At 45.7% G+C, this 23,883-nt stretch overlaps 1 long non-coding RNA gene across 1 annotated transcript in view; it reads left to right on the top strand.

Moving 5' to 3' along the window:
- The first annotated feature begins 1,222 nt into the window (after positions 1-1,222).
- Positions 1,223-23,883, top strand: part of LOC140458762 (uncharacterized) — a 67,886-nt gene continuing 45,225 nt past the window's right edge. The window contains exon 1 of the long non-coding RNA XR_011953663.1: positions 1,223-1,305. This is a non-coding gene — a long non-coding RNA (uncharacterized lncRNA). The remainder of the gene's footprint in view (positions 1,306-23,883) is intronic.

The following is a 23,883-nucleotide window of genomic DNA, read 5'->3' as shown; positions in this document are numbered from 1 at the left end:
TTCATTCCATTTGCTAGCACTTGGCTGATAGCCCTCTAAACCCTTCCTATTCACATACTCATCCTGATACCTTTTAAGTGTCGCAATTATACCAGCCCCCATCACTTCCTCTGGCTGCTCCCTGCATGCCCTTGAATAAGTGCTCAAACATTCATACAGTCGATACAAACTCTAATAAACACCAACCTACAAAAGGCTATCATTGTCATTTTCAACTGACCCTTAGCTTCGTCATTACGCTGATTTCAACACGGGTAAAGAAACAGAGTTAATAACCATAAACAGTGACCCTGTTATAAAACTTATTTTCAAATATGGCTTGCATGTGATTCCCACACACTCTAATAGTTGCCTGGAAGGTGGGGGTGGGGTGTACTCTCCTGCTGCAGTCCTTTGGTGTCCCACAGTGATGTTAGGGAGGGAGCTCCAGGAGTTTGACCTGAACCGTGTAAAGAGCTCTCTTACTGGAGTGCCTTTTTAAAGTTGGGAAGTTATTATAGACCAGGAGGACACGAGAGCTGCTGTCTTGTCAGAGAGAGAGGTCTGGTGGGTCACACACCTCTGGTAAGGGGCGAGGTTGAGAAGCTGGGGCCTTCATGGTAATTTCAGACATGATAGAGATTGAACCAACAATGTTGGCATCACGAACCTGTTAGCTGAGGTAACTGACCCCCTTTGTAGCAGAGGGATTCAATCCCTTTAATAGAGCAAGTTTGAGAATTCAACACTAAAATCAATCTTTACGGACGCACTAGAGACCTGAAACATCAATACAGAGATTGCTGAAGAGGCTAAACATGCCCAGCAGCATTTCTGAAGGGAGTAGGAGAAAGAGACAGAGAGAGAGTTCACCTTTCAATCCAGTGATTTCTGCGGGAAATTTCTTTCAGAACAGACCGTTTTGAGGAAGGGTCACTTGAAAAAGGCACTTCACAAAGATCCTGATCAATGTAACTTTGTGATGTTAGTTCAGAAGGAACAGCTCAGACCTAACATTGCAGTGTGCCTGTGTTCTGTATCTGTTCTCCCATGTAGCCCGCCCACCGAATACAATACCTTACACAGCCTTAAACCTGTTTGTCAACTTTCAACAGTAGCAGCCTCAGGGCATTGAACACAGACTGAATTACTCAGTGACACTTGGATCAGGTCAAGTTCTCAAGTCAACAGATGGTGGGGAAATTCAGCACAATTTAGCAGGAAGCAACGGTGAAGAGAGAGAGGAACAATTCGCATTCCAAGTGACTCTTCCTCAAAACGGTCTGTTCTGAAGGAACTTTCCCGCTGAAATCACTGGATTGAAAGGTGAACTCTCTGTCTCTTTCTCCCCCTCCCTTCAAAGAGGCACTATCTGAGGTAATGAGGAGGCACATTCTGAGGTACTGAGGGAGCATTATCTGTGGTACTGAGGGAGCACTTTCTGAGGTACTGAGGGAGCACTTTCTCAGCTACTGAGGTTGCACTTTCTGAGATATTAAGGGAGCACTTTCTGAGGTATTGAGGAAGCACAATCTGAGGCTTTGAGGGAGCAATTTCTGAGGATTTCAGGAAGCACTATCTGAGGCATTCAGGGAGCACAATCTGAGGTATTGAGGAAGCACTATCTGACGTTCTGAGGGAGCATTATCTAAGGTAAAAAGCGAGCACTTTCTGAGGTACAGAGGAAGCACTTTTTGAGATATTGAGGGAGCACTTTCTGAGGTACTGAGGAAGCACTATCTGAGGTATTGAGGGAGCAATATTTGAGATAATGAGGGAGCACGTTCTCTGGTACTGAGGAAGCACTTTCTGAGGTATTGAGGGAGTACTTTCTGAGGGACTGAGGAAGCACTTTCTGAGGTATTGACGGAGTACTTTCTGAGGTACTGAGGGTGCACTATCTGAGGTATTGAGGAAGCACTATTTGATTTATTGAGGAAGCACTCTCTGAGGCATTGAGGAAGCACTGTCTGAGGTACTGAGGGAGTACTTTCTGAGGTATTGAGCAAGCACTTCTGAGGTACTGAGGGAGCAAAATCTCAGGTATTGAGGGGGCAATTTCTGACGTATTGAGGAAGCAGTCTCTGAGGTACTGAGGGACAACTTTCTGAGGTATTGAGGAAGCACTTCCTGAGGAATAGAGGAAGCAATTTTCTGAGTTACTGAGAGAGCACTTTCTGAGCGATTGAGTGAGCACTTTCTGAGATATTGAGGTAGCATTATATGAGGGACTGAGGGAGACCTTTCTGAGGTATTGAGGGAGCACTATTTGAAGCATTGGGGAGCACTATCTGAGGAACTGAGGGAGCATGTTCTGAGGATCTGAGGAAGCACTGAGGTATTAAGTGAGCACATTCTGAGATATTGAGGGAGCATTATATGAGATACTGAGGGAGAACTATCTGAAGTGTTGAGGGAGCACTATTTGAGGTATTGGCGAGCACTATCTGAGGTATTGAGGGAGCACTTTCTGAGGCATTGAGGGAGCACTAGCTGAGATACTGAGGGAGCACTTTCTGATGTATTGAGAAAGCACCATGTGAGGTCAGAGAGAGTATTATTTGAGGTACTGAGGAAGCACTGTCTGAGGTACTGAGTGTGAAACTATCTGAGGTATTGAGAGAGCACCTACTGAGGTATTGAGGGAGCATTATCCTACTTATTGAGCGAGCACTTTCTGAGGTATTGAGTGAGCACTTTCTGAGATATTGAGGGAGCATTATATGAGGTACTGAGGGAGCATTTTCTGAGGTATTGAAAAAGCACTATCTGAGGTACTGAGGAAGTACTTTCTGAGGTATTGAGCGAGCACTATCTGATGTACCGAGGAAGAACTCTCTGAGGTACTGAAGGAGCACTTTCTGAGGTATTAAGGAAGCACTACCTGAGGTACTGAGGGAGCACTTTCTGAAGTTTGAGAGAGCACTTTCTGTGGTCCTGAGTGTGCACTATCTGAGGAATTGAGCGAGTACTTTCTGAGGTATTGAGTACTGAGGTATTTGATGTACTGAGGGGCCACTTTCTGACGTAGTGAGGGTGCACATTCTGAGTTATTGAGGAAGCACTGTCTGATGTACTGAGGGAGCACTTTCTGAGGTACTGATTGCGCACTATCTGAGGTATTGAGGGACCACTGTCTGAGGTACTGAGTGTGCACTATGTGAGGTATTGAGGGAGCACTTTCTGAGATAATGAGGGTGCTCCTTCTGAGGTATTGAACGAGTGCTTTCTGAGGTATTGAGGGAGTACTATCTGAGGTAACGAGGAAGCACCATGTGAGTTCCGAAGGAGCATTATTTCAGGTACTGAGGGAGCGCATTCTGAGGTACTGAGGGAGCACTGTTTGAGGTATTGAGGAAGCACTATCTGAGCTATTGAGGGACCACTGTCAGATGTACTGAGGAAGCACTGTATGAGGTTATGAGTGTGCACTATCTGACGTATTGAGGGGGCACTTTATGAGGTATTGAGCCAGTAATTTCTGAGGTGTTGAGGGAGCAGTATCAGACGTACTGAGGGAGCACTTTCTGATGTATTGAGGAAGCATTGTCTGAGATGCTGAGTTAGCACTATCTGAGGTACTGAGGGAGCACTTTCTGACATATAGAGGGTGCACTTTCTGAGGTATTGAGTGAGCACTACCTGAGGTATTGAGGGAGCATTTTCTGAGGTATTGAGGGAGCACTTTCTCAGTACTGCGGGAGCACCTTCTGAGGTACTTAGGAAGCACGATCTGACGTACTGACTGTGCCCTATGTGACGTATTGAGGGAGCATTTTCTGAGGTATTGCGGGAGTATTTTCTAAGGTACTGAGGGAGCACTTTCTGAGGTATTGAGGGAGCACTATTTGATTAACTGAGAAAGCATTCTCTGAGGTACTGAGGTAGCACTTTCTGAGGCATTGAGAAAGCACAATCTGAGGTACTGAGGGAGCACTATCTGAGGTATGGAAGGAGCACTTTCTGAGGTATTGAGCCAACACTATCTGAGCTACTGTGGAAGCAATATCTCAGGTATTGAGGGAGCACTTTCTGAGGCATTGAGGGAGTACTTAGTGCGGTATTGATGAAGCACTATCTCAGTACTCAGGAAGCAGTTTCTGAGGTATTGAGTGAGCACTTTCTGAGGTAATGAGGGAGCATTATCAGAGGTATTGAGGGAGCACTTTCTGCAGTACTGCGGGAGCACATTCTGAGGTACTTAGGAAGCACTATCTGAGGTACTGACGGTGCACAATTTGAGGTATTGAGAGAGCCTTTTCTGAGGTATTGAGGGAGCGTTTTCTGAGGTACTGAGGGTGCACTATCTGAGGTACTGAGGGAGCCTTTTCTGAGGTATTGTGGGAGTACTTTCTGAGGTACTGCGGGAGTACTTTCTGAGGTATTGAGCAAGCACTATTTGATGAACTGAGGTATTGAGGGAGCACTTTCTTAGGTTTGAGGAAGCACTATTTGATTTACTGAGGAAGCACTCTCTGAGGTTCTGAGGGAGCACGTTCTGAGGTATTCAGAAAGCGCTATGTGAGGTACTGAGGGAGCAATGTCTCAGGTATGGAGGGAGCACTTTCTGAGGTATGAAAGGAGCTCTTTTTGTGGTATTGAGGGAGCACTGTCTGAGGTACGGAGGAAGCACTCGCTGAAGTATTGAGCAAGCAGTATTTGAGCTACTGAGGGAAGAATATCTCAGGTTTTGAGGGAGCACTATCTGAGGTATTGAGGAGGCATTATCTGAGGGATGGAGGGAACTCATTCTGAGGTATTGAGTGAACACTTTCTGAGGTATTGAGGAAGCAATTGTCTGAAGTACAGAATGTGCACTTTCTGAGGTATTGAGTGAACACTTTCTGAGATATTGATGGAGCATTATAAGAGGTACTAAGGGAGCACCTTCTGACGTATAGAGGGAGCACTAGCTGAGGTATTGAGGGAGCACTTTCTGAGGTATTGAGGGAGTGCTATCTAAGGTATGGGGGCAAGGAGGTATTGAGGGAGCACATTCTGAGGTATTGAGGGAGTAATTTCTGAGGTAGTGAGGAAGCACTATCTGAGGTTTTGAGGGAGCATTATCTGTGGAACTGAGGGAGCACTTTCTGAGGCACTGAGGGAGCACATTCTGAGGTATTAATGGTGCACTTTCTGAGGTATTGAGGAAGCGCTATCTAAGTTATTGAGGGAGCAATTTTTGAGGATCTGAAGAAGCGTGATCTGAGATATTGAGGGAACACTCTCTGAGGTATTGAGAGAGCGCATTCTGAGGTAGTGAGGAAGCACTATCTGAGATAATGAGGGAATGCTTTCTAAGGTACTGAGGAAGCACTATCTGAGGTACGGAGGGAGCATTAGCTGAGATACTGAGGGAGCATTATCTGAGGAACTGAGGAAGCACTATCTGAGGTACTGAGGAAGCATTATCTGACATACAGAGGGAGCATTATCTGAGGTACTGAGGGAGCACTTTCTGTGGTACTGAGGAAGCACTTTCTGAGGTATTGAGGAAGCACTATCTGAACTACTGAGGGAGCAATATCTCAGGTATTGAGGAAGTACTTTCTGAGGTAATGAGGACGCACTGTCTGAGGCACTGAGGGAGCACCCTCTGAGCTGCTGAGTGTGCACTATCTGAGGCATTGAGGAACACTATCTGAGGTATTGAGGGAGCACTTTCTGAGGTATGGAAGGAGCTCTTTTTTGTGCTATTGAGGGAGCACGATCTGCGGTATTGAGCAAGCACTACTTGAGCTACGGAGGGAACAATCTCTCAAGTTTTGAGGGTGCATTTTCTGAGTTTTTGAGGAGGCACTATCTGAGGTACTTTGGAAGCGCTCTCTGAGGTACTGAGGGGACAGTTTCTGAGGTATTGAGGGAGCATTTTCTGAGGTATTGAGGGAGCATTTTCTGAGATACTGATTGTGCACTATCTGAAGTACTGATGGAGACCTTTCTGAGGTGTTGAGGGAGTACTTTTCGAGGTATTGAGCAAGCACTATCTGAGGTACTGAGGAATAATATCTGAGGTATTCAGAAAGCACTTTCTGAGGTATTGAGGGAGCACTATTTGATTAACTGAGAAAGCATTCTCTGAGGTACTGAGGGAGCACTTTCTGAGGCATTGAGAAAGCACTATCTGAGGTACCGAGGGAGGTCTATCTGAGTTACAGAGGGAGGACTTTCTGAGGTATTGAGCAAACACTATCTGAGCTACTGTGGAAGCAATATCTCAGGTATTGAGGGAGCACTTTCTGAGGCATTGAGGGAGTACTTAGTGCGGTATTGATGGAGCACTATCTCGGTACTCAGGAAGAAGTTTCTGAGGTATTGAGAGAGCACTTTCTGAGGTATGGAAGGAGCTCTTTTTGAGCTATTGAGGGAGCACTATCTGAGGTATTGAGCAAGCACTATTTGAGCTACTGAGGTAGCAATCTCGCAAGTTTTGTGGGTGCATTTTCTGAGGTATTGAGGAGGCACTATTTGAGGTACTTTGTAGCGCTATCTAGGATACTGAGGGAGCACTTTCTGAGGTATTGAGGAAGCACTACCTGAGGTACTGAGGGAGCATTATCAGAGGTATTGAGGGAGCACTTTCTGCAGTACTGCGGGAGCACATTCTGAGGTACTTAGGAAGCACTATCTGAGGTACTGACGGTGCACAATGTGAGGTATTGAGAGAGGCTTTTCTGAGGTATTGAGGGAGCATTTTCTGAGGTACTAAGGGTGCACTATCTGAGGTACTGAGGGAGCCTTTTCTGAGGTATTGTGGGAGTACTTTCTGAGGTACTGCGGGAGTACTTTCTGAGGTATTGAGCAAGCACTATCTGATGAACTGAGGTATTGAGGGAGCACTTTCTTAGGTTTGAGGAAGCACTATTTGATTTACTGAGGAAGCACTCTCTGAGGTACTGAGGGAGGACGTTCTGAGGTATTCAGAAAGCGCTATATGAGGTACTGAGGGAGCAATGTCTCAGGTATGGAGGGAGCACTTTCTGAGGTATTGAGGACGCACTATCTGAGCTACTGAGGAAGCAATATTTCAGGTATTGAGGGAGCACGTCCTGAGGTATTGAGGAAGTACTGCCTGATGTACTGAGGAAGCACTCTCTGAGGTACTGACGGAGCACATACTAAGGTATTGAGGAAGCACGACATGAGGTACTGAGGGTGCACCCTCTGTGGTATTGAGGGAGATCTATCTGAGGTATTGAGGAACACTATCTGAGGTATTGAGGAAACACTTTCTGAGGTATTGAGGGAGCACTTTCCGAGGTATGAAAGGAGCTCTTTTTGAGGTATTGAAGGAGCACTATCTGAGGTACGTAGGGAGCACTCGCTGAAGTATTGAGCAAGCACTATTTGAGCTACTGAGGGAACAATATCTCAGGTTTTGAGGGAGCACTTTCTGAGGTATTGTGGAGGCATTATCTGAGGGATGGAGGGAACACATTCTGAGGTATTGAGGAAGCAATTTTCAGAAGTACAGAATTGGCACTTTCTGAGGTATTGAGTGAACACCTTCTGACGTATTGAGGGAGCACGAGCTGAGGTATTGAGGGAGTGCTATCTAAGGTATGGGGAGCAAGGAGGTATTGAGGGAACACATTCTGAGATATTGAGGGAGTACTTTCTGAGATATTGAGGAAGCACTATCTGAGGTTTGGAGGGAGCATGATCTGTGGTACTGAGGGAGGACTTTCTGAGGTACTGAGGGAGCACTTTCTGAGGTATTAATGGTGCACTTTCTGAGGTATTGAGGAAGCGCTATCTGAGGTATTGAGGGTGCAATTTTTGAGGATCTGAAGAAGCGTGATCTGAGATATTGAGGGAGCGCTTTCTGAGGTCGTGAGGAAGCACTATCGGAGGGACTGAGTGTACATTATCTGAGATACTGAGGGAATGCCTTCTAAGGTACTGAGGAAGCACTATCTGAGGTACGGAGGGAGCATTAGCTGAGATTCTGAGGGAGCATTATCTGAGGTACTGAGGAAGCACTATCTGAGGTACTGAGGAAGCATTATCTGACATGCTGAGGGAGCATTATCTGAGGTACTGAGGGAGCACTTTCTGAGGTATTGAGGAAACACTATCTGAACTACTGAGGGAGCAATATCTCAGGTATTGAGGAAGTACTTTCTGAGGTAATGAGGATGCACTGTCTGAGGCACTGAGGGAGCACCCTCTGAGGTGCTGAGTGTGCACTATCTGAGATATTGATGTAGCATTTTCTCAGGTATTGAGGGAGCATTTTCTGAGGTATTGAGGGAGCAGTTTCTGAGATACTGATGGTACAATATCTGAGGTACTGAGGGAGAACTTTCTGAGGTGTTGAGTGATTACTTTCCGAGGTATTGAGCAAGCACTATCTAAGGTATTGAGTGTGCACTATCAGACGTATTGAGGGAGCACTTTCTAAGGTATTGAATGAGCACTATCTGAGGTATTGAGGGAGCGCTATCTGAGGTTCTGAGGGAGCATTATCTGAGGTATTGATTGAGCACTTTCTGAGGTATTGCGGGTGCTCCTTCTGAAGTATTGAGCGAGTGCTTTCTGAGGTATTGAGGGAGCACTATCTGAGCTATTGAGCGTGCACTATCTGGGGTACCGACGAAGCACTTTCTGATGTATTGAGGAAGCGCAATAAGAGTCCTGAGGGAGCACTATCTGAGTTACTGAGGAAGCACTACCTGAGTTATTGAGGGTGCACTGTCTGAGGTATTGAGGGAGCCTTTTCTGAGGTATTGAGGGTGCACTACGTGAGGTATTGAGGGAGCAGTTTCTGAAGTAGTGAGGGAGCACTTTCTGAGGTACTGAGGGTGTACTATCTGAGGTATTGATGGAGCATTTTCTGAGGTACTGATGGTGCGCTGGCTAAGGTATTGAGGGAGCACTATCTGAGGTATTGAGGGAGCACTATCTGAGGTATTGTGGGAGTACTTTCTGAGGTACTGAGGGATTAATTTCTGTGGTATTGAGCAAGCACTAACTAAGGTACTGAGGAAGTACTATCTGTGGTATAAAGGGAGCACTTTCTGACGTATTGAGGAAGCAATATCTGAGGGACTGAGGGAGCATTTTCTGACATACTGAGGGAGCATTATCTGAGGTACTGAGGGAGCACTTTCTGTGATACTGAGGAAGCACTTTCTGAGTTATTGAGGGTGCACTATCTGAGGAATTGAGGGAGCACTGTCTGAGTACTGAGGAAGCACTACCTGAGGTACAGAGAGTACACTACCTGAACTATTGAAGGTTCACTTTCTGAGGTATTGAGTGAGCATTATCTGAGGTATTGAGGGAGCACTTACTGTGGTATTGTGGGAATTTTTTTCTAAAGTATTGAGGGTGCACTACCTGAATTATTGAGGGAGCACGTTCTGAGGTATTCAGGAAGCAATATCTGAGGGACTGTGGGTGCATTATCTGAGGTACTCAGGGAGCACTTTCTGTGTTACTGAGGTAGCAATTTCTGAGGTATAGAGGGTGCACTATCCGAGGTATAGAGGGAGCACTATCTGAGGAATTCAGGGAGCACTTTCTGAGGTAATGAGGTACGGACTATCTGAGGTATTGAGGTAGCCTTTCCTGAGATATTGGGTGTGCAGTATCTGAGGTAATGAGGAAGCACTATTTGAGGCATTGAGGGAGCACTTTCTAAGGTATTGAGGAAGCACTATTTGGTTTGCTGAGGAAGCACTCTCTGAGGTCCTGGGGGAGCACTTTCTGAGGTATTGAGGAAGCACTATCTGAGATACTGAGGGAGTACTGTCTGAGGAATTGAGCAAGCACTATCTGAGGTACTGAGCGTGCAATATCTCACGTATTGAGGGAGCACTTTCTGAGCTCGTAAGGAAGCACTATCTGATGTATTGAGGAAGCACTCTCTGAGGTACTGATGGAGCATTTTCTGAGGTATTGAGCAAGCATTTCCTTATGTACTGAGGGAGCACTCTCTGAGGTATTGAGGGAGATTTATCTGAGGTATTGATGAACAATATGTGATGTATTGAGGGAGTACTGTCTGAGGAATTGAAGGAGCACTCTCTGATTTACTGAGGTAGCACTTTCTGAGGAATTGACTGAGCACTTTCTGAACTATTGAGTGAGCATGATATGAGATACTGAAGTAGCACTTTCTGAGCTCTAGAGGGAGCACTTTCTGAGGTATTGCGGAGGTACTATGCGAAGGAGTGAGTGTGCAATAACTCAAGTATTCTGAGGTACTGAGGAAGCACTGCCTGAGGTACTAAGGGAGCACTTTCTGAGGTATTGAGGAAGCACTGCCTGAGGTACTGATGGAGCACTCTCTAAGGTATTGAGGGAGATCTATGTGAAGTATTGAGGAACTCTATCTGAGGTATTGAGGGACTACTCTCTGAGGAACTGAGAGAGAACTATCTGAGTTATTGAGGTTGCACTTTCTGAGGTATTGAGGGAGCACTATCTAAGGTATGGGGGTGCACTATCTGAGGTATTGTGGGATCACACTGAGGTATTGAGGGAGCAATATCTGTGGTACTGAAGAAGCACTTTCTGAGGATTTAAGGGTGCACTTTCTGAGTTATTGAGGGAGAACTCTCTGTGGTATTCTTGGAGCAATTTTTGAGGATCTGACCAAGGACTCTCTGAGGTACTGAGGGAGCATTATCTGAGGAACAGAGGGAGCACTTTCTGTCGTATTATGGAAGCACTATCCGACGTATTGAGGGAGCAATTTCGGAGTTGTGAGGAAGCACTGCCTGAAATACAGAGTGTGCACTGTCTGAAGTATTGAGGGAGCACTTTCTAAGGTATTGAGTGAGCACTATCTGAGGTATTGAGGGAGCACATTCTGAGGTATTGAGGGAGCACTTTCTGAGGTAGTGAGGGAGCAATTACTGAGATATTAAGGAAGCCCTATCTGAGGTATTGGGTAGTTCCTTCTCAGGTATTGACCGAGTATTTTCTGAGGTTTTGAGGAAGCACTTTCTGAGGTATTGAGGGAGCACTATCTAAGGAATGGGGGAGCACTATCTGAGGTATTGTGGGATCACACTCTGAGGTATTGAGGGAGCATTATCTGTGGTACTGAAGAAGCACTTTCTGAGGTATTAAGGGTGCACTTTCTGAGTTATTGAAGAACTCTCTGTGGTATTCAGGGAGCAATTTTTGAGTATCTGAGCAAGCACTCTCTGAGGTACTGAGGGAGCATTATCTGAGGTACAGAGGGAGCACTTTCTGTCGTATTATGGAAGCACTATCCGACGTATTGAGGGAGCAATTTCTGAGTTGTGAGGAAGCACTGCCTGAAGTACAGATTGTGCACTGTCTGAAGTATTGAGGGAGCACTTTCTAAGGTATTGAGTGAGCACTATCTGAGGTATTGAGGGAGCACTTTCTGAGTTATTGAGGAAGCACTGCCTGAGGTCCTGATGGAGCACTCTCTAAGGTATTGAGGGAGATCTATGTGAAGTATTGAGGAATTCTATCTGAGGTATTGACGGACTACTCTCGGGGAAACTGCGAGAGATCTATCTGAGTTATTGAGGCTGCACTTTCTGAGGTATTGAGGGAGCACTATCTAAGGTATGGGGGAGCACTATCTGAGGTATTGTGGGATCACACTCTGAGATATTGAGGGAGCATTATCTGTGGTACTGAAGAAGCACTTTCTGAGGTATTAAGGGTGCACTTTCTGAGTTATTGAGGAAGAACTCTCTGTGGTATTCAGGGAGCAATTTTTGAGGAACTGAGCAAGCACTCTCTGAGGTACTGAGGGAGCATTATCTGAGGTACAGAGGGAGCACTTTCTGTCGTATTATGGAAGCACTATCCGACGTATTGAGGGAGCAATTTCTGAGTTGTGAGGAATCACTGCCTGAAGTACAGATTGTGCACTGTCTGAAGTATTGAGGGAGCAATTTCTAAGGTATTGAGTGAGCACTATCTGAGGTATTGAGGGAGCACTTTCTGAGGTATTGACGGAGCACTTTCTGAGCTAGTGAGGAAGCAATTACTGAGATATTAAGGAAGCCCTATCTGAGGTATTGGCGGAGCTCCTTCTGAGGTATTGACCGAGTATTTTCTGAGGTATTGAGGAAGCATTATCTGAGGTTCTGAGGGAGCGCTTTCTGACGTATTAAGGAAGCACTGTCCGACAGATTGAGGGAGCAATTTCTGAGTTTTGAGGAAGCACTGCCTGAAGTACAGAGAGTGCACTATCTGACGTATTGAGGGAGCACTTTCTAAGGTATTGAGTGAGATATATCTGAGGTATTGAGGGAGCACTTTCTGAGGTATTGAGGGAGCATTATCTGACATACTGAGGGAGCATTATCTGAGGTACTGAGGGAGCACCTTCTGAGGTATTGAGGGTGCACTATCAGAGGTATTGCGGGAACAATATCTGAGGTATGGCGTGAACATCTTTTGTGGTATAAAGGGAGCACTATCTTAGGTATGGGGGAGCACTCTCTGAAGTATTGAGGGAGATTTATCTGAGGTATTGATGAACAATATTTGAAGTATTGAGGGAGCACTATCTGAGGAATTGAAGGAGCACTCTCTGATGTCCTGAGGTAGCACTTTCTGAGGTATTGACTGAGCACTTTCTGAGCTATTGAGTGAGCATGATATGAGATACTGAAGTAGCACTTTCTGAGGTCTGGAGGGAGCACTTTCTGAGGTATGGAGGAGGTACTATGTGAGGGGCTGAGTGTGCAATAACTCAAGTATTGAGAGAGCGCTTTCTGAGGTACTGAGGAAGCACTGCCTGAGGTACTGAGGGAGCACTACCTGAGGTATTGAGGAAGCACTGCCTGAGGTACTGATGGAGCACTCTCTGTGGTATTGAGGGAGATCTATGTGAGGTATTGAGGAACTCTATCTGAGGTATTCAGGGACTACTCTCTGAGGAACTGAAAGAGAACTATCTGAGTTATTGAGGTTGCACTTTCTGAGATATTGAGGGAGCACTATCTAAGGTATGGGGGAGCACTATCTGAGGTATTGTGGGATAACACTCTGAGGTATTGAGGGAGCATTATCTATGGTACTGAAGAAGCGCTTTCTGAGGTATTAAGGGTGCACTTTCTGAGTTATTGAGGAAGAAATCTCTGTGGTATTATGGAAGCACTGTCCGAAGTATTGAGGGAGCAATTTCTGAGTTGTGAGAAAGCACTGCCTGAAGTACAGAGTGTGCACTGTCTGAAGTATTGAGGGAGCACTTTCTAAGGTATTGAGTGAGCACTATCTGAGGTATTGAGGGAGCACTATCTGAGGTAGTGAGGGAGCACTTTTTGACGTATTAAGGAAGCACTGTCCGACATATTGAGGGAGCAATTTCTGAGTTTTGAGGAAGCACTGCCTGAAGTACAGGGAGTGCACTATCTGACGTATTGAGGGAGCACTTTCTAAGGTATTGAGTGACATATATCTGAGGTATTGAGGGAGCACATTCTGAGGTATTGAGGAAGCACTGCCTGAGGTACTGATGGAGCACTCTCTGAGGTATTGAGGGAGATCTATGTGAGGTATTGAGGAATTCTATCTGAGGTATTGAGGGACTACACTGTGATGAACTGAGAGAGAACTATCTGAGTTGTTGAGGTTGCACTTTCTGAGGTATTGAGGGAGCACTATATAAGTTATGGGGGAGCACTATCTGAGGTATTGTGGGATCACACTCTGAGGTATTGAGGGAGCATTATCTGTGGTACTGAAGAAGCACTTTCTGAGGTATTAAGGGTGCACATTCTGAGTTATTGAGGAAGAACTCTCTGTGGTATTCAGGGAGCAATTTTTGAGGATCTGAGCAAGCACTCTCTGATGTACTGAGGGAGCATTATCTGAGGTACAGATGGAGCACATTTTGACGTATTATGGAAGCACTGTCCGACGTATTGAGGGAGCAATTTCTGAGTTGTGAGGAAGCACTGCCTGAAGTACAGAGTGTGCACTGTCTGAAGTATTGAGGGAGCACTTTCTAAGGTATTGAGTGAGCACTATCTGAGGTATTGAGGGAGCACTTCCTGCGGTATTGAGGGAGCAATTACTGAGTTATTGAGGGAGCACTATCTGACGTATAGAGGGTGCAATTACTGAGATGTTGAGGAAGCACTATCTCAGGTATTGGAGGAGCTCCTTCTGAGGTATTGACCGAGTATTGTCTGATGTATTGAGGAAGCATTATCTGTGGTACTGAGGGAGCACATTCTGACGTGTTAAGGAAGCACTGTTCGACATATTGAGGGAGAAATTTCTGTGTTGTGAGGAAGCACTGCCTGAAGTACAGAGTGTGCACTATCTGACATATTGATGGAGCACTTTCTAAGGTATTGAGTGAGAAATATCTGAGGCATTGAGGGAGCACTTTCTGAGGTATTGAGGAAGCACTGTCTGAGGTACTGAGGGAGTATTATCTGACGTACTGAGGGAGCATTATCTGAGGTACTGAGGGAGCACTTCCTGAGGTATTGAGGTTGCACTATCGGAGGTATTGCGGGAACAATTTCTGAGGTCTGGCATGAACTCCTTTTGTGATATAAAGGGAGCAGTATCTTAGATATGGGGGAGCACTATCTGAGGTATTGAGGGAGCACCTTCTGTGGTATTGAGGGAGCACCTTCTGAGGTATTGAGGAAGCACTATCTGATCTATTGAGGGAGCATTATCTTTGGTACTAAGGGAGCACTTTCTGTGGTACTGAGGGAGCACTATCTGAGGTACTGAGGGAACACTTCCTGAGGTATTAAGTTTGCACTTTCAGAGGTATTGAGGAAGCGCTATCTGAGGTTGTGATGAAGCACTCTCTAAGGTACTCAGGGAGCATTACCTGAGGTGTTGAGGAGCACTTTCTGATGTTTGTCGTCTGCTCCCTCTGAGGTATTGAGCGAGTGCTTTCTGAGTTATTGAGGGAGCACAATCTGAGCTATTGAGGGTGCACTATCTGGGGTACCGAGGAAGCACTTTCTGATGTATTGAGGAAACACAATAAGAGTACTGAGGGAGCACTGTCTGAGTTACTGAGGAAGTACTACCTGAGTTATTGAGGGTGCACTATCTGTGGTACTGAGGGAGCCATTTCTGAGGTATTTTTTGTGCATTATCTGAGGAACTGAGGAAGTTCTAAATGAGGTATTGAGTGAGTACGTTCTGAGGTACGGAGGGTGTACTTTCTGTGGTATTGAGCAAGCACTATCTGAGGTACTGAGGAAGTACTATCTGAGGGATAAAGCGAGCACTTTCTGAGTTATTGAGGAAGCAATATCTGAGGGACTGTGGGAGCATTATCTGACATACTGAGGGAGCATTATCTGAGGTACTGAGGGATCACTTTCTGTGGTACTGAGGAAGCACTTTCTGAGGTATTGAGGGTGCACTATCTGAGGTATTGAGGGAGCACTTTCTGAGGTACTGAGGAAGCACTATCTGAGGTACTGAGAAAGCATTATCTTACATACTGATGCAGAATTATCTGAGGTACTAAGGGATCACTTTCTGTGGTACTGAGGGAGCACTGTCTGAGGGATTGAGGGAGAACGATCTGAGGTATTGAGGGTGAACTATCTGAGTTATTGTGGGAGCACTATCTGAGGTATTGAGGGAGCACTTTCTGAGGATATTGACGGTGCACTTTTTGATGTATTGAGGGAGCACTTTTTGAGGTACTGTTGGTGCACTATCTGAGGTACTGAGGGAGCCATTTCTGAGGTATTGTGTGTACACTTCCGAGGATCTGAGGAAGCACTATCTGAACTATTGTGGGAGTACTTTCTGAGGTACTGAGGGAGTACTTTCTGTGGTATTGAGCGAGCACTACCTGAGGTACTGAGGAAGTACTAGCTGAAGAATAAAGGGAGCATTTTCTGAGGTATTGAGGAAGCACTATCTGAGGTACTGAGGGAGCATTATCTGGATACTGAGGCAGCATTAATTAATGTACTGAGGAAGCACTCTCTGTCGTACGGAGGAAGCACTTTCTGAGGTATTGAGGGAGCACTATTTGACGTATTGTGGACCATTTTCTGAGGTACTGAGGGAGCACCTTCTGAGGTATTGAGGGTGCTCCTTCTGAGGTATTGAGCGAGTGCTTTCTGAGGTATTGAGGGAGCACTATCTGAAATATTGAGGGTGCACTATCTGTGGTACTGAGGAAACACTTTCTGATGTCTTGAGGAAGCACAATACGAGTACAGAGGGAGCACTATCTGAGTAACTGAGTAAGCACTACCTGAGTTATTGAGCGTGCACTGTCTGAGGTATTGAGGGAGCATTTTCTGATGTATTGTGTGTGCACTATCTGAGGAACTGAGGAAGCTCTCAATGAGGTATTGAGGGATTGCGTTCTGAGGTACTGAGGGAGCACTTTCTGAGGTAATGACGGTGCACTATCTGAGGTACTGAGGGAGCCATTTCTGAGGCATTGTGTGTGCACTATCTGATGTACTGAGGGAGCACTATCTGAGGTATTGTGGGAGTGCTTTCTGAGGTACTGAGGGATTACTTTCTGTGGTATTGAGCATGCACTATCTGAGGTACTAAGGAAGTACTATCTGAGGTATAAATGGTGCACTTTCTGAGCTAATCAGTTTGCACTATCTGAGGTACCGAGGAAGCACTGCCTGCGGTACTGAGAGTGCACTACCTGAAGTATTAAAGTGCATTTTCTGAGGTATTGAGTGAGCACTATCGGAGGTATTGAGGGAGCACTTACTGAGGTATTGTGGGAGGTTTTTCTAAAGTATTGAGGGAGCACTTTCTGAGGTACTGAGGGAGAACCTTCTGAGGGACTTAGGCAGCACTGTCTGAGTTATTGAGGGTGCACTATCTGATGTATTGAGGGAGCCTTTTCTGAGATATTGTGGGTGCACTACCTGAGGTATTGAGGGAGCACTTTCTGAGGTCGTGAGGGAGCACTTTCTGAGGAACTGAGGGCGTACTATCTGAGGTATTGATGGAGCATTTTCTGAGGTACTGATGGTGCGCTGGCTAAGGTATGGAGGGAGCATTATCTGAGCAATTGAGGGAGCACTTTCTGAGGTAATGAGGGAGCACTATCTGAGAAATGGAGGGAGCACTTTCTGAGGTAATGAGGCACAGACAGTCTGAGGTACTGAGGTAGCCTTTTTTGAGGTATTGGATGTGCAGTATCTGAGGTACTGAGGGAGCACTTTCTGAGGTATTGAGGAAGCATTATCTGAGATACTGAAGGAGTACTGTCTGAGGAACTGAGGGTGCAATATCTCACGTATTGAGGGAGCACCTTCTGAGGTAGTAAGGAAGCACTATCTGATGTACTGAGGTTGCACTCTCTGAGGTACTGATGGACCATTTTCTGAGGTATTGAGCAAGCATTTCCTGAGGTACTAAGGGAGCAATCTCTGAGGTATTGAGGGAGATTTATCTGAGGTATTGAGGAACAATATCTGAAGTATTGAGGGAGCACTATCTGAGGAACTGAGGCAGCACTTTCTGAGGTATTGAGTGAGCACTTTCGGAGCTATTGAGTGAGCATTGTTTAAAGTACTGAAGTAGCACTTTCTGAGGTCTATTGGGAGCACTTTCTGAGGTATTGCGGAAGCACTATGTGAGGTACTGAGTGTGCAATAACTCAAGTATTGAGAGAGCGCTTTCTGAGGTACTGAGGAAACACTGCCTGAGGTACTGAGGGAGCACATTCTGAGGTATTGAGGAAGCACTGCCTGAGGTACTGACAGAGCACTATCTGAGGTATTGAGGGAGCTCCTTCTGAGGTATTGAGCGAGTATTTTCTGAGGTATTGACGAAGCACGATCTGAGGTAGTGAGGGACCATTTTCTGACGTATTAAGGAAGCACTGTCCGACGTAATGAAGGAGCTATTTCTGAGTTGTGAGGAAGCACTGCCTGAAGTACAGAGAGTGCACTATCTGACGTATTGAGAGAGCACTTTCTAAGGTATTGAGTGAGATATATCTGAGGTATTGAGGGAGCACTTTCTGAGGTATTGAGGAAGCACTGCCTGAGGTACTGATGGAGCACTCTCTAAGGTATTGTGGGAGATCGATGTGAAGTATTAAGGAACTCTATCTGAGATATTGGGGGACTACTCTCGGGGGAACTGAGAGAGATCTATCTGAGTTATTGAGGCTGCACTTTCTGAGGTATTGAGGGAGCACTATCTAAGGTATGGGGGAGCACTATCTGAGGTATTGTGGGATCACACTCTGAGGTATTGAGGGAGCATTATCTGTGGTACTGAAGAAGCACTTTCTGAGGTATTAAGGGTGCACTTTCTGAGTTATTGAGGAAGAACTCTCTGTGGTATTCAGGGAGCAATTTTTGAGGATCTGAGCAAGCACTCTCTGAGGTACAGAGGGAGCATTATCTGAGGTACAGAGGGAGCACTTTCTGTCGTATTATGGAAGCACTATCCGACGTATTGAGGGAGCAATTTCTGAGTTGTGAGGAAGCACTGCCTGAAGTACAGATTGTGCACTGTCTGAAGTATTGAGGGAGCACTTTCTAAGGTATTGAGTGAGCACTATCTGAGGTATTGAGGGAGCACTTTCTGAGGTATTGACGGAGCACTTTCTGAGCTAGTGAGGAAGCAATTACTGAGATATTAAGGAAGCCCTATCTGAGGAATTGGCGGAGCTCCTCCTGAGGTATTGACCGAGTATTTTCTGAGGTATTGAGGAAGCACTATCTGAGGTACTGAGGGAGCACTTTCTGACGTATTAAGGAAGCACTGTCCGACATATTGAGGGAGAAATTTCTGAGTTTTGAGGAAGCACTGCCTGAAGTACAGAGAGTGCACTATCTGACGTATTGAGGGAGCACTTTCTAAGGTATTGAGTGAGATATATCTGAGGTATTGAGGGAGCACTTTCTGAGGTATTGAGTGAGCATGATATGAGATACTGAAGTAGCACTTTCTGAGGTCTAGAGGGAGCACTTTCTGAGGTATTTAGGAAGCACTGCCTGAGGTACTGAGGGAGCACTATCTGAGGTATTGAGGAAGCACTGCCTGAGGTACTGATGGAGCACTCTCTGAGGTATTGAGGGAGATCAATGTGAGGTATTGTGGAACTCTATATGAGGTATTCAGGGACTACTCTCTGAGGAACTGAAAGAGAACTATCTGAGTTATTGAGGTTGCACTTTCTCAGGTATTGAGGGAGCACTATATAAGTTATGGGGGAGCACTATCTGAGGTATTGTGGAATCAAACTCTGAGGTATTGAGGGAGCAATTTCTGAGTTGTGAGGAAGCACTGCCTGAAGTACAGAGTGTGCACTGTCTGAAGTATTGAGGGAGCACTTTCTAAGGTATTGAGTGAGCACTATCTGAGGTATTGAGGGAGCACTTCCTGCGGTATTGAGGGAGCAATTACTGAGGTATTGAGGGAGCACTATCTGACGTATAGAGGGAGCAATTACTGAGATGTTGAGGAAGCACTATCTCAGGTATTGGAGGAGCTCCTTCTGAGGTATTGACCGAGTATTGTCTGATGTATTGAGGAAGCATTATCTGTGGTACTGAGGGAGCACTTTCTGACGTGTTAAGGAAGCACTGTTCGACATATTGAGGGTGCTATTTCTGTGTTGTGAGGAAGCACTGTCTGAAGTACAGAGTGTGCACTATCTGACGTATTGATGGAGCACTTTCTAAGGTATTGAGTGAGAAATATCTGAGGCATTGAGGGAGCACTTTCTGAGGTATTGAGGAAGCACTGTCTGAGGTACTGAGGGAGCATTATCTGACGTACTGAGGGAGCATTATCTGAGGTACTGAGGGAGCACTTCCTGAGGTATTGAGGTTGCACTATCGGAGGTATTGCGGGAACAATTTCTGAGGTCTGGCATGAACTCCTTTTGTGATATAAAGGGAGCAGTATCTTAGGTATGGGGGAGCACTATCTGAGGTATTGAGGGAGCACCTTCTGTGGTATTGAGGGAGCACCTTCTGAGGTATTGAGGAAGCACTATCTGATCTATTGAGGGAGCATTATCTTTGGTACGAAGGGAGCACTTTCTGTGGTACTGAGGGAGCACTATCTGAGGTACTGAGGGAACACTTCCTGAGGTATTAAGGGTGCACTTTCAGAGGTATTGAGGAAGCACTATCTGAGGTCGTGATGAAGCACTCTCTAAGGTACCGAAGGAGCATTACCTGAGGTGTTGAGGAGCACTTTCTGATGTTTGTCGTCTGCTCCTTCTGAGGTATTGAGCGAGTGCTTTCTGAGTTATTGAGGGAGCACAATCTGAGCTATTGAGGGTGCACTATCTGGGGTACCGAGGAAGCACTTTCTGATGTATTGAGGAAGCACAATAAGAGTACTGAGGGAGCACTGTCTGAGTTACTGAGGAAGCACTGCCTGAGTTATTGAGGGTGCACTGTCTGAGTATTGAGGGAGCATTTTCTGAGGTACTGACGGCGCACTATCTGTGGTACTGAGGGAGCCATTTCTGAGGTATTGTTTGTGCATTAAATGAGGAACTGAGGAAGTTCAAAATGAGGTATTGAGTGAGTACGTTCTGAGGTAAGGAGGGTGTACTTTCTGTGGTATTGAGCAAGCACTATCTGAGGTACTGAGGAAGTACTATCTGAGGGATAAAGCGAGCACTTTCTGAGGTATTGAGGAAGCAATATCTGAGGGACTGTGGGAGCATTATCTGACATACTGAGGGAGCATTAACTGAGGTACTGAGGGATCACTTTCTGTGGTACTGAGGAAGCACTTTCTGAGGTATTGAGGGTGCACTATCTGAGGTATTGAGGGAGCTCTTTCTCAGGTACTGAGGAAGCACTATCTGAGGTACTGAGAAAGCATTATCTTACATACTGATGCAGAATTATCTGAGGTACTAAGGGATCACTTTCTGTGGTACTGAGGCAGCACTTTCTGAGGGATTGATGGAGAACTATCTGAGGTATTGAGGGTGAACTATCTGAGTTATTGAGGGAGCACTATCTGAGGTATTGAGGGAGCACTTTCTGAGGATATTGACGGTGCACTATTTGAGGTATCGAGGGAGCACTTTTTGAGGTACTGTTGGTGCACTATCTGAGGTACTGAGGGAGCCATTTCTGAGGTATTGTGTGTACACTATCCGAGGATCTGAGAAAGCACTATCTCAACTATTGTGGGAGTACTTTCTGAGGTACTGAGGGAGTACTTTCTGTGGTATTGAGCGAGCACTACCTGAGGTACTGAGGAAGTACTAGCTGGAGTATAAAGGGAGCATTTTCTGAGGTATTGAGGAAGCACTATCTGAGGTACTGAGGGAGCATTATCTGGATACTGAGGCAGCATTAATTAATGTACTGAGGAAGCACTTTCTGTCGTACGGAGGAAGCACTTTCTGAGGTAATGAGGGAGCACTATTTGACGTATTGTGGACCATTATCTGAGGTACTGAGGGAGCACCTTCTGAGGTATTGAGGGTGCTCGTTCTGAGGTATTGAGCGAGTGCTTTCTGAGGTATTGAGGGAGCACTATCTAGGCTATTGAGGGTGCACTATCTGTGGTACTGAGGAAACACTTTCTGATGTCTTGAGGAAGCACAATACGAGTACAGAGGGAGCACTATCTGAGTAACTGAGTAAGCACTACCTGAGTTATTGAGCGTGCACTGTCTGAGGTATTGAGGGAGCATTTTCTGATGTATTGTGTGTGCACTATCTGAGGAACTGAGGAAGCTCTCAATGAGGTATTGAGGGATTACGTTCTGAGGTACTGAGGGAGTACATTCTGTGGTTCTGAGGGAGCACTTTCTGAGGTAATGACGGTGCACTATCTGATGTACTGAGGGAGCACTATCTGAGGTATTGTGCGAGTGCTTTCTGAGGTACTGAGGGATTACATTCTGTGGTATTGAGCATGCACTATCTGAGGTACTAAGGAAGTACTATCTGAGGTACAAATGGTGCACTTTCTGAGCTAATCAGTTTGCACTATCTGAGGTACCGAGGAAGCACTGCCTGCGGTACTGAGAGTGCACTACCTGAAGTATTAAAGTGCATTTTCTGAGGTATTGAGTGAGCACTATCGGAGGTATTGAGGGAGCACTTACTAAGGTATTGTGGGAGGTTTTTCTAAAGTATTGAGGGAGCACTTTCTGAGGTACTGAGGGAGAACCTTCTGAGGGACTTAGGAAGCACTGTCTGAGTTATTGAGGGTGCACTATCTGATGTATTGAGGGAGCCTTTTCTGAGATATTGTGGGTGCACTACCTGAGGTATTGAGGGAGCACTTTCTGAGGTCGTGAGGGAGCACTTTCTGAAGTACTGAGGGCGTACTATCTGAGGTATTGATGGAGCCATTTCTGAGGTAATGATAATGCGCTGGCTAAGGTATGGAGGGAGCATTATCTGAGGAATTGAGGGAGCAATTTCTGAGGTAATGAGGGAGCACTATCTGAGGTATTGAGGAAGCATTATCTGAGATACTGAAGGAGTACTGTCTGAGGTACTGAGGGTGCAATATCTCACGCATTGAGGGAGCACATTCTGAGGTAGTAAGGAAGCACTATCTGATGTACTGAGGTTGCACTCTCTGAGGTACTGATGGACCATTTTCTGAGGTATTGAGCAAGCATTTCCTGAGGTACTAACGGAGCAATCTCTGAGGTATTGAGGGAGATTTATCTGAGGTATTGAGGAACAATATCTGAAGTATTGAGGGAGCACTATCTGAGGAACTGAGGCAGCACTTTCTGAGGTATTGAGTGAGCACTTTCGGAGCTATTGAGTGAGCATTGTTTAAAGTACGGATGTAGCACTTTCTGAGGTATTGCGGAAGCACTATGTGAGGTACTGAGTGTGCAATAACTCAAGTATTGAGAGAGCGCTTTCTGAGGTACTGAGGAAACACTGCCTGAGGTACTGAGGGAGCACATTCTGAGGTATTGAGGACGCACTGCCTGAGGTACTGACAGAGCACTATCTGAGGTATTGAGGGAGCTTCTTCTGAGGTATTGAGCGAGTATTTTCTGAGGTATTGACGAAGCACGATCTGAGGTAGTGAGGGAGCACTTTCTGACGTATTAAGGAAACACTGTCCGACGTAATGAAGGAGCTATTTCTGAGTTGTGAGGAAGCACTGCCTGAAGTACAGAGTGTGCACAATCTGACGTATTGAGGGAGCACTTTCTAAGGTTTTGAATGAGCACTATCTGAGGTATTGAGGGAGCGCTATCTGAGGTACTGAGGGTGCACTATCTGAGTTATTGAGGTTGCATTTTCAGATGTATTGAGGGAGCACTATCTAAGGTATGGGGGAGTAATATCTGAGGTATTGTGGGATCACACTCTGAGGTATTGAGGGAGCATTATCTGTGGTACAGAAGAAACACTTTCTGAGGTATTAAGGGTGCACATTCTGAGTTATTGAGGAAGAAATCTCTGTGGTATTCAGGGAGCAATTTTTGAGGATCTGAACAAGCACTCTCTGAGGTACTGAGGGAGCATTATCTGAGGTACAGAAGGTGCGCTTTCTGACGTATTATGGAAGCACTGTCCGACGTATTGAGGGAGCAATTTCTGAGTTGTGAGGAAGCACTGCCTGAAGTACAGAATGTGCACTGTCTGAAGTATTGTGGGAGCACTTTCTAAGGTATTGAGTGAGCACTATCTGAGGTATTGAGGGAGCACTTTCTGAGGTATTCAGGGAGCAATTACTGAGGTATTGAGGGAGCACTTTCTGAGGTAGTGAGGGAGCAATTACTGAGATATTAAGGAAGCCCTATCTGAGGTATTGTGGGAGCTCCTTCTGAGGTATTGACCGAGTATTTTCTGAGGTATTGAGGAAGCACTATCTGAGATATTGAGGGACTACTCTCGGGGGAACTGCGAGAGATCTATCTGAGTTATTGAGGCTGCACTTTCTGAGGTATTGAGGGAGCACTATCTAAGGTATGGGGGAGCACCATCTGAGGTATTGTGGGATCACACT

Source organism: Chiloscyllium punctatum, chromosome 34, assembly GCF_047496795.1.
Source record: "Chiloscyllium punctatum isolate Juve2018m chromosome 34, sChiPun1.3, whole genome shotgun sequence".
In the NCBI taxonomy this organism is placed as follows: domain Eukaryota; kingdom Metazoa; phylum Chordata; class Chondrichthyes; order Orectolobiformes; family Hemiscylliidae; genus Chiloscyllium; species Chiloscyllium punctatum.
The sequence above is the reverse complement of the archived record's forward strand: the minus strand, read 5'-3'. Positions and strand labels throughout refer to the sequence as shown.